The sequence below is a fragment of the Mixophyes fleayi genome, chromosome 6, assembly GCF_038048845.1.
Source record: "Mixophyes fleayi isolate aMixFle1 chromosome 6, aMixFle1.hap1, whole genome shotgun sequence".
Lineage (NCBI taxonomy): Eukaryota > Metazoa > Chordata > Amphibia > Anura > Limnodynastidae > Mixophyes > Mixophyes fleayi.
In genome coordinates, this window is record NC_134407.1 from 176,570,944 (window position 1) to 176,580,963 (window position 10,020).

The window sequence follows — 10,020 nt, forward strand, 5'->3', positions numbered from 1 at the left end:
CACATTACTACATTGTCGTTGGGGTCAAGGAAAGGTTTAGTGAAATGTAAGCCTTGATCTTTAGTGAAATATTTTGCACTAAATGTATCATTAGTGACTCACGTGGATAAAAGTTGATAGGGCTTTCTTATTTCATCCCACTCCGTTTTCATTTCAGTTTCTTCTACTGCAGAAAGGACGCAGGGACTCACTGAAATAATTCTACAAATTAAAATTAGCCGTAGTATTATCTCTGTATCAAGCTCTCTATCACCCTGATGGAATTAAACTGGAATGTTTTCGCAGCTGTTGTAACCATTAAGGATCTGGACCTTGATCTAGCCAGTGAACTTTACTTTTGCTGTTACGCAACAAAGTCTTGCTACCCTTTTTGTTCCAATGTAGAAATTAGCTTATAAGTTGCACTTTATACTGTACAATCACTAACAAGGACTATTAATAGTGTTTTCCTGACTTTTTCATAAGCATATGTCATTTACAAAAATGGATGTGAAGTGCATTTTCCTTATGGCATAATTGTGCCTATTTGTCCACACAGCACGTAACAAGGAACGCACCCAATTTCTGCATATTTGCCAACTTTTAGAACCTGCCCTCTGGGGGAGATCAGGGGGCAAGTGTGGAAGGGGGCGTGATGCAATTCTGCAATTCATGACATCATGCAGTGGGTGGGTGGGGCCTGATGATGCAACATTAAGCCTTACCTCTGCTGAGATCCGAGAGTGTGTCTGCTCTTCTGCGAGGACTCCCCAAAATTCGGGAGCCACCTGTACATTCCAGGAGAGCAGGAAGGTGTGAATTTCTGTTTTGAGAAGTGTCCCATATAAAATCTCTGCATTACCATTTATATAACTGTGGACCAGATGGGAATGTGTATTGAGGACCACTACCACAGGACAGCTCCCTGAACTAATCACAACTTGTTGTTAGACACTCATATATAATATCCCATATAAAGTGTACTCCTAAAGTGCATGGAAGTATAGACATATATACAGTGTATATAGAAATTTATTATACCCTGTCAAAATCATTACCCTTTGTAACCATGAAAATTGAATTAAATTAAACTTTTTCCAGCTGTATTTACATATTATAACCCGCAGCATCAATGTGAAAATAACATTAACAAAAAAAATCTTAAGAATTAATATAATTGAATTACTTAAGTACCCGGCTTGGATAAGTGCTCATACCCTTAGAGTAACCATTATAAACATTATAAACCAATGACCTTCCAGATCCCACAACATGCTAATTGGCCACCACCTAACATCAATTGTAGTGGTTTCCATCCCTTCAGAATAAAACCTGCTGTTCCTTGAGGATCCACTACTAGGTGCTTTCAAAAGGGCTCCTGGATAAGGTTGTTGAAAGGCACAATTTAGCAGAAGGATAAAGATTTCAAAGGCTTTTACTCTCCCTCCGAGTACCGATCAACAGGGCCGTAACTAGGGTTGTGCGACAGGGGCGACTGCCGAGGGCGCAACGCTGAAGGGGGATGTAATTTAGGAATATTTTAGGTTCATTTGGTTAAAATTGAGGGCTAGGGGGGCGCCATTTGTCTTTCTCGCCCCAGGCACTAGAATTCTAAGTTGAGGCTCTGCCGATTAAAGCATTATTAAGAAGCAGCAATCGTATAGCACCAACAACACTGTGCCTAGATCGGACTCTTCCTGCAAACTGGATGACAGAGCCAGGAGGATATTGATCAGGGAAGCTACTGTTACAACTCTGAAGGTACCTGTGTCAATCCTGATTAGCACTAGCAGGCCAGAGGCGTGGAGTCTAACGGATTACCCGGTATTCACCAAGAACCGCTGCAAGGCAGGATGGACTTTGCTGCCAGGAACCCGCATATCACGGTCCCCTGGACTGCTTCTGGATGTAACACAAGGCCCTAGGAGAAAGACGGAGAATTCCTGGAGAAGCTGGGACCATATTAGAGAGAAGGCAGAAACACACAGTAATCTGCACTGGAGCAAACCAAACACAGCTTACCACCCAAAACACACCATACCTACCTATGAAGCATGGTGGTGAACAGGGACTGGGTGATTGGTCAGGATTGAAGATGGATGCTGCCAAGTACAGGCAAGTTCTCGAGGAAAACCTGCGGCCCTCTGCTAGACAGCTGAAGATGGGCAGGTGGTTCACCTTCCAACATGACAACAACCTTAACATTCTGTCAAGAAAACAAGATGAATGTATTTGACTGGCCAACTCAGAGCCCTGACCTTAATCCAAGAGAAAACCTGTGGATGGACTTGAAGGGAGCAGTCCATCGCCGCTCACCACAAAATTTTACTAATCTTGAACAATTCTGCAAGGAAGAACGGGCAAATATTCCCCAATCTAGGTGTACAAAGCTGGTAGAGACATATCCAAACAGACTGAGGGATGTAATTACAGTAAGAGGTGGCACTACAAAGTATTAAATCAGGGAACGGATCACTTTCCAAACCTGTCATTCTAGTTTTTCATTTTTTATTCATTTTCAGAAATGTTGCCTATTTTTTCTTTCATTAGTTGAATGTTGTAAGTCAATCAGCAACAACATTAAAACCGCTGGCAAGTGAAGTGAATAACATTGATTATCACATTACAATGGCACCTGTCAAAGGGTGGGATATATTAGGCAGCATGCGAACAATCGGTTCTTGAAGTTGATGTGTTTGGAAGCAAGAAAAATTGGCAAGCGTCAGAATCCAAGTAACTCTGACACGGGCAAATTATGAGGGCTAGACGACTGTGTCAGAGCATCTCCAAAACAGCAGGTCTTGTGGGGTGTTCCTGGTATGCAATGGTTAGTACCTACCAAAAGTGGTCCAAGGAAGGATAACCGGAGAACCAGAAACAGGGCGCCCATTGATGCACGTGGGGAGCAAAGGCTAGTCCATCCGGTCCAATCTCACAGAAGCACTACTGTAACATAAATTGCTTAAAAAGTTAATGCTGGCTATGATAAAAATGTGGCAGAACACACAGTGCATCGCAGCTTGCTACGTATGGGGCTGCATATCAGGAGACCGGTCAGAGTGCCCCTGCTGACCCCTGTCTACCGCTGAAAGCACCTACAATGGGCATGTGAGTGCCAGAACTGGACTATGGAGCTATGGTATAAGGTGGCCTGGTCTGGTAAATCACGTTTTCTTTTACATCATGTGGAAGGCCGGTTGTGTGTGTGTTGTCTGCCTGGGGAAGAGATGGCACCCGGATGAACTATGCGCAGTGGCAATGTGATGTTCTGGGCAATGTTCTGCTGAGAAACCTTGTGTCCTGGCATCCATGTGAATGTTACTTTGACACGTATCACCTACCTAAACATTGTTGCAGACCAAGTACACCCCTTCATGGCAGTGGTATCCCCTGATGGCAGTGGCCTCATTCAGCAGGATAATGCACCCTGCCCTGCCAAAAATTGTTCAGGAATGGTTTGAGGAGCATGACAAAGAGTTCACAGTCAATGATAAAAAAAAATATACATACACTTGCGCTCCCCTTAGTTTGAACACAGATGTAGCTTCCTCAGTCTGGACATGATTTTCTATCACATGGTGAGAATCATTTCCCCTTCTCAGGGCTCACATGTAAAGCAATAAAACAAACAACAATAAATCTGCTCCAGTCCATATTATATCTGAAATTTACAAAATTTTGATGGAGGACCAGTTCAGTTCTCCGCCTCCTTTTGTTAGATTATGGGAACGGGACCTAGCTCCACATATAACCCCCAGCATCCTGGCAAAAAATTTTCACAAATACACACTCCTGTTCACTAAGCATCTCAGTAATAGAAACTCACTATAAGCTCTTGACCAGGTGGTACAGATGCCCTACTCTGTTACATAAATTTAATCCCCAGTTATCTTCTTCCTGCTGGAGATGCTCCCGTTCCCTGGGTTCTTTAATCCACATTTGGTGGGAATGTCCACTCATTACCCTATTCTGGAACGAGGTCTTTAGATTATCCAGTATTATTGTGGGACATGAGGTTCCCAGGGATCCTGGCTTCTGGCTACTTTCATACTCCTCTACTCAATCCTCAAAATACAAAAAATCTCTACTAAAACATCTCAACAATGCGGCCAGGGCAGTTGTACCGACGCGCTGGAAATCCCGAACACCCCCTCTGATTATGGACTGGTTCAATAGAATTGACTATTATATGTCCATGGAAGACATCATCCTCTCAGCTAATGACAAATCCACAGAATTCTTTTTAAATTTAAAACTTTTGCGTAGTGAGTTATGTCAATGCTCCGGGCTATTGATGGTCCATTTGTTACAAGTGTTTTGTACTGACAGTATTTTTTCCTAATGGATCATTCTTTTGGTCAAGTTTGTAATAACTCTTGCTCATTCGCAATGAAAATAAAGAATTTAAAAAACAAACAAACAAACAAACAACAATAGTGCAATATATCCTACGAATTCAAATGAGAGTAAGTCCACCAAAGCATCTTTCTACTTGCCCGTGTTTTTCTACATGCATTTCTGTATTGTTTTTCCGGCGAGAAGGGGATATCAAGAAGTTGATGAGAAAAAGGATATCTGCAAGAAAACCTTAAGAAGGCCTTTTTGTCATATGAATGGCTGTAAGCATACACCCAATAGGGGATAATCTGGAAGAATACCACCTGGTGTGCTTCAATTGCTATATAGCGTCATAAGAGAGTAAAGTGGAAGATTACTTATGGTGGTGGACTTACTCTCATTTGAATTCATAGGATATATTGCACTATTGTTGTTTGTTTTATTTATTTACATGTGAGCCCTGAGAAGGGGAAATGATTCTCACCATGTGATAGAAAATCATGTCCAGACTGAGGAAGCTACATCTGTGTTCAAACTAAGGGAAGCGCAAGTGTATGTATAATTTTTTTACCATTTACATGTATTAATTGAATATTTGTGAATATTAAAGATACAATCATAGCCGCAAACCAGATTGGAGCGCCAGATTCAATTTTCTGTGTTTTGTTTTTAAAGAGTTCACAGTGTTGACTTGGCCTCCAAATTCCCCAGATCTCAATCCGATCAAGCATCTGTGGGATTTGCGGGAAAATCAAGTCCAAGCCATGGAGGCCCCACCTCGTCACTTACAGGACTTAAAGGATCTGCTGCTTACATCTTGGTGCCAGATACTACAGGACACCTTCAGAGGTGTTGTGGAGTCCATGCCTCTACAGGGCAGGGCTGTTTTGGCAGCACAAGTGGGACATACACAATATTAGGCAGGTGGTTTTAATGTTGTGGCTGAGCTGTCAGTGCCAAGCTCCAAAAAGCTAAGGAAACCTTTCCGGAGCTTGGTAAATAGTTCCAGGCCTCAGGCTCCATGAGAATAATGGGGACTGCGGTAGTTTGCTTAATGCAGAAGCTATCTCTGATGTTTCCTATGGTAGGCTAATGTTGCAAGATAACTTCATTCTACCTAAACTATGAGGAATTAGATGTTTTAGGCTTAATAAATAGACCCCTTATATGTAATTTTAGATTCTAAGATTTAGGCTCTTCCAGTTTAATTATAATATGAAAATTAAGGTTCAGATTCCGTTTGATCTTTTGTTTAATAAAAAAAGACCACCTTTGTCTGCTTTTTGTTAACTAATAAACAAGGATTTAATAGGCCCAAAGTATCTGTTTTAAAAATACAAGTGTCTTCCTAAAACATATTCACCGCTTAACAGGCGCGGGCTGGAAAATTTTCCAGCCCGGGGGGGCGCACAGGCGGCCGCATCACATGACACACGATGCGGCCGCGTCATTGATGACACAGCCGCATCGCGTGTCTTGTGATGCAGCCGCCGGTAATATTCAGGTAATATTTCATCCACGGGGGGTGGGGGTTATACAGCGGTCAGACTGATGCCCCCCTGCCCCCCGGCCCTGACCGCCCCTGACGCTTAATAAATAAATTTATGTAAAATATCCATATTTGGTGTCTCTATACTCAGGAGAACTTGCAAATTAATGATTGGGGTAGCTATCTGTGGTGGAACTAACTGGGTGAAAATCGATAAGGAAAGAATCCTAAAAAAAATAATTTTTACCTGCATAATATTAAAAATAAAAATATATTTACATTAATATCTCATAAAGAATGTCCTAAGTCCTGAAATATTTATGAAAAACTGTCCCTTTCTCATGAACTAATGTCGCAATTCAGGGTGCTTGCCAAAGTTAACTGACATAATCTTGACAAGTTGGCAAGTTCATTGCAACATCATATTTGAAGTAAGACGTTAATGCTGACATGTTTGACTGACAGATGAGATGATCAATAAAAGGCGTTGACTTCTACAACAGATTGGATTGGCTACTGAGAAGAGGTAGTGGCAGCATCAGCCTATCAGATTCAATTGCTCAGTGTCTGAACAAAGTTCAGTTTTTTATCTATATCAGGTCATATGAGTTTAGTATATAAAAGCTGTGGAAGACCATACATTTACAGAGTAAAGAAATGCAAAACATGTTACTTGGTACTATTTTCTTACTACAAAATAAAAAAATATTAAATAATAAAAAATAATTTAAAGTAAAACGTATCCCAAACTCCTACTCAAATTTTAGTTGGTTTCTCTGTGGCTTTACTGCTTTTTTATTATTTATTTGATAGTTTGTATGTAGGGCTGGATTTAACATCAGTCATATTAGTTCTGTAGCTAGGGCTGATTTTCTTCTTATACAACATGTTCAAAAATTTTTCTTTCATCAGAAAGCAAAATGATCTCATCTCGTGAATTTACATGAGGTGGAAAAACATTAAATTAACTGGACGAGCAGGGTTTTGCCTAGGAAAAAGAATTAATCTAAAGAAGGGATTGATTGTGTTAATACATTTTCTCACTGACTTACAAAGTTACAAAATGTTCTGTGTAAAATACACATGGCTGATGAAAGGGACAAAGGTTAGGGCAAGAAAGGGCACCTCTTCAGTCTGCTACTGAGAATGGTGTGTATTTATTTCAGAGCAGACACAATGGCTGGCTGTGTACGGCTCTATTGATCACTAATCTAAGACATTTTGTTAATTATAATTCCACAGACCAGCTACACTGATGTAATCTCAATCTAAGTATATCCTAAGAACATTGAGAAAAGTGAAACATGCTCTCTGCAATTAAATGCTCTCTGGTCAGGGCTGGCACAAGTCTGCAAGCAACTTAGAGGGCCCCCTCCCCCTCAGAATTGGTCCCCCACCCCCACAGCTTCTTATATTAGCACTGAAGGGGGAAGGTGGTGGTGACATCCTCTGCTCCTCACACTGGAGTGTGGCTGTTAGCCACACTCCACACATCACAGTCAAGTGCCACATTCCCAGTTTAACACTTCACATGCTTCCCTGTCACCGTGAGGGGACAATGCGTTGGCTTTAAAAGAACTGGTGAGTAACATTATGTCACTCATTCAGTGTTTTAGACTCCCCATTACCATTGGCGCCCTAGGCAGGGCTGGTAGAACGAGGTCAGCATGGTAAGCACAGCGTGGGTGTGGATTCCTGCTGAGATGCTCTGCCCGCTATTCCTCCGACCCAGCCATCTTAGAAGCAATCGCACTGCTGACAGTGCGATTGCCGCTTTTAAGGCGGCAATGGGTGGACCCGCCGCCTCCATAATGTATTCTGGCGCCAGGTCCACCCATTGCCACCTTAAAAGCAGCAATCGCACTGTCAGCAGTGTGAATTACGTTCTTCCCAGTCGCCACCTTTTGTTTATTCAGAATTTACAGGTGATAAGTATAAGAACTGTCAGAGATGCTGCACATCTAAATTATGGTATGTCGCAGTCATGTTAATCGTTATTTTTTTGTTGCTGTCTTTGTTGTCGGTGTTACTGTCATTGTGATAGTGACTACCACCTGTTGTGAGGGTGCATTAGTGTGGGTAGTATAGGTGGGAGTAGGGTAGGAGTGAGGGTGCTTTGGTGTAGGTAGTATAGGTGGGAGTAGGGTAGGTGTGAGTGTGTATTAGTGTAAGTAGTTTAGGTGGGAGTAGGGTAGGACTGAGGGTGCTTTAGTGTGGGTAGTATAGGTGGGAGTAGGGTAGGTGTGAGTGTGTATTAGTGTAAGTAGTATAGGTGGGAGTAGGGTAGGTGTGAGGGTGTATTTGTGTAAATAGTATAGGTGGGAGTAGGGTAGGTGTGAGGGTGTTTTCGTGTAAGTAGTATAGGTGGGAGAAGGGTAGCTGTGAGGGTGCTTTAGTGTGGGCAGTATAGGTGGGAGTATGGTAGGTGTGAGGGTGTATCAGTGTAAGTAGTATAAGTGGGAGTAGGGAGGTGTTAGGGTTCTTTAGTGTGGGTTGTATAGGTAGGAGAAGGGTAGGTGTGAGGGTGTATTCGTGTAAGTAGTATAGGTGGGAGAAGGGTAGCTGTGAGGGTGCTTTAGTGTGGGCAGTATAGGTGGGAGTATGGTAGGTGTGAGTGTGTATTAGTGTAAGTAGTATAGGTGGGAGTAGGGTAGGTGTGAGGGTGTATTTGTGTAAATAGTATAGGTGGGAGTAGGGTAGGTGTGAGGGTGTTTTCGTGTAAGTAGTATAGGTGGGAGAAGGGTAGCTGTGAGGGTGCTTTAGTGTGGGCAGTATAGGTGAGAGTATGGTAGGTGTGAGGGTGTATCAGTGTAAGTAGTATAAGTGGGAGTAGAGAGGTGTTAGGGTTCTTTAGTGTGGGTTGTATAGGTGGGAGAAGGGTAGGTGTGATGGTGAATTAGTAGGGTAGTATAGGTGTATGGGTGAATTTGTGTTGGTAGTATATGTGGGAGTAGGGTAAGTTTAAGGGTGCATTAGTGTGGGTAATAAAGGTGGGAGTAGTATAGATGTGAGGGTGCATTAGTGTGGGTAATATAGGTGGGTGCAGGGTAAGCTAATAAAGACATGCGTTATCAGAGAATGTTTAAAGATTTGAAGATTGGAGGAGAATCTGATCAGTAGTTGCAGGGAAATCCATAACTGGGTAATGGCACAGGAGAAGTTCTGTAGGCAGGAGCAGTGGCGGATCCAGGGGGGGGGGGGCGATAGGGGCGATCGCCCCCCCCCCCTAGCAGACACTTGCTGCCGACGGCTGCACAGTATGTGCAGGTCCGTCCAGCCGTGACAGGCAGGGACAGTGTGCTGCCCGGCTGCTCTGATTGTGTTTAAAACACAATCAGAGCAGCCGGGCAGCACACTGTCCCTGCCTGTCATGGCTGGAAGGACCTGCACATAGTGTGCAGCCGTCGGCAGCCTAAGATTTTAGAAAGGGGCGGGGCCTAAATCGCCCCCCCTAAATCGCCCCGGGTACAGTACTTTTCTAGATCCGCCCCTGGGCAGGAGTGAGAGATGGTTATCAGATAATTTAGAGGCAGATCGAAGGGGACATGAGGCAGGGTGATAAGCGATAAGTGCAGAGGGGGGCCAGGCTGCAGAAGCCCTCCACCTGCCATTCCGCTTGTCCACAGATCTGGTCAGTTTAGAATGAAGGAGGACTTGAGGAACACCTGCTCAGCGCATCACAGGGCACTCCTCATACATCCAGTTTATTAACTATCAGAACACAATGCAACTGGAGCTGCAATTTATTGCTATACAGCAAGTGGCAAGACACTGTCATTTTGAAGCTGCCACTAGCATTTATGCATGATGTGTGTTGTTAAATTAAGTCCCTATTTTATTCTATTTCTATTACAATTCTGCCTTTACAAGCCATCGCCGCTTTAAATTTTAGCTACAAAGTCGCTGATTTCCGGCAGTTCAACAAATCGGACTTTCATACATTTACCCCTTGATGATGATTAACATGGTGTCCCTCTGGACCATCACACAAAACAACATAATTATTTATATTAGTGAAATCAAACTTTAAAAGACAAATACTCTCCCATCCACCATTATTAGATCTAGCAACAATGTAGAAAACACTAAGTTACAGTCAGTGTCGGACTGGGGCATGAAGGGCCCACCGGGGGAATGCAACACTAGGGGCCCACCAGAGGGGGTGTGGCCAGCCATCATAGAGGTGGGACCAGACACTAGAGAGGGAGTGGTCA